The following is a 1,151-nucleotide window of genomic DNA, read 5'->3' as shown; positions in this document are numbered from 1 at the left end:
CATTGGGGGCTGGGGGCAGGATTAGGTGGGGTGCCTTGGGGGCTGGGGACAGGATTTGGGGGGCTTGGCGGGGTGCATCGGGAGCTGGGGGCAGGATTTGGGGGGGGCTTGGCGGGGTGCCTTGGGGGCTGGGGACAGGATTTGGGGGGCTTGGCGGGGTGCATTGGGGGCTGGGGGCAGGATTTGGGGGGGTGCCTTGGGGGCTGGGGGCAGTATTTGGGGGGCTGGGGGTAGTGGGGGGTGCATTGGGAGCTGGGGGCAAGATTTGGGGGGCTGGGGGCAAGCTTTGGGGGCCTGGGGGCAGGATATAGTGTTAGGGTAGTGTGGGGGTGTATTGGGAGCTGGGGGGCAGTGGGGAGTGGGGGGCTGGAGCACAGGTGGGGGGTGCAGGGGGGGCTTGGGGTGCCGGGGGGGGGGTGCAGTGAGGGCCTGGGAGGGAGGATGTGGGGTTCAGCACGGGGGTTGCAGTGGGGCTGGGGTCAGTGGGGGGGGTGCAGTGGGGCTGGGGTCAGTGGGGGGGGTGCAGTGTAGCGGGGGCAGCAGGAGAGCTGGGGGCCATGCAGGGGTCAAACCTGACTTCTGGTTCCTCCGGGGGGAGGTGTTGGAGCCCGCACTGGGGGTGCGGGTGCAGGCGGGGGGTGGGCAGTGCCGCGGGGGGTCTGGGGGACAGCTGAGTTGGGCGCGAGGGGTGGAACGGGTGAGCCGTGCAGCGGGGAGGGGGCTGCGTGGCCAGGGCAGGGCGTGCTTGTGGTGCAGGCTGGTGTCCTTGTGAATTTTCCCAGAATTTCGCATGTCGCAGGATTTCCTGCTGGGGCTGAGCCCCCCAGAGTAGCCGCAGCCCCGAATGGTGACCGCGGGTGGTTACGTTGGCCCCTGGTGCTCCCGTTTGCACGGTGAGTGAGAACCGGGTGAGCCCCGTGCGTCCCTCCTGGGTAGGGGGCACGGGGGGTCTGTGGGTGCTGCAGCGAGCGCAGGGCTGGGGAAGGGCTGCTGGGTGGTGGGGCCAGCGGGCCCAGCCCCGTACCAGCCAGCCTCACCCGCGCCCCAGATCAACTCCCAGGCGGGCTCCGTGCTGGGGTTCATCCTGTGCAGTAACAGGTGTGAGCATCCATGCAGCGTTTTGATGGTCATGTATGATACTGCATACAACA

At 68.7% G+C, this 1,151-nt stretch overlaps 1 non-coding gene across 1 annotated transcript; it reads left to right on the top strand.

The window, feature by feature from the left end:
- The first annotated feature begins 971 nt into the window (after positions 1-971).
- On the top strand, positions 972-1,151 carry LOC142594773 (small Cajal body-specific RNA 16). Its single transcript, XR_012831579.1, has one exon.

Source organism: Pelecanus crispus, chromosome 12, assembly GCF_030463565.1.
Source record: "Pelecanus crispus isolate bPelCri1 chromosome 12, bPelCri1.pri, whole genome shotgun sequence".
In the NCBI taxonomy this organism is placed as follows: Eukaryota; Metazoa; Chordata; class Aves; order Pelecaniformes; family Pelecanidae; genus Pelecanus; species Pelecanus crispus.
The sequence above is the reverse complement of the archived record's forward strand: the minus strand, read 5'-3'. Positions and strand labels throughout refer to the sequence as shown.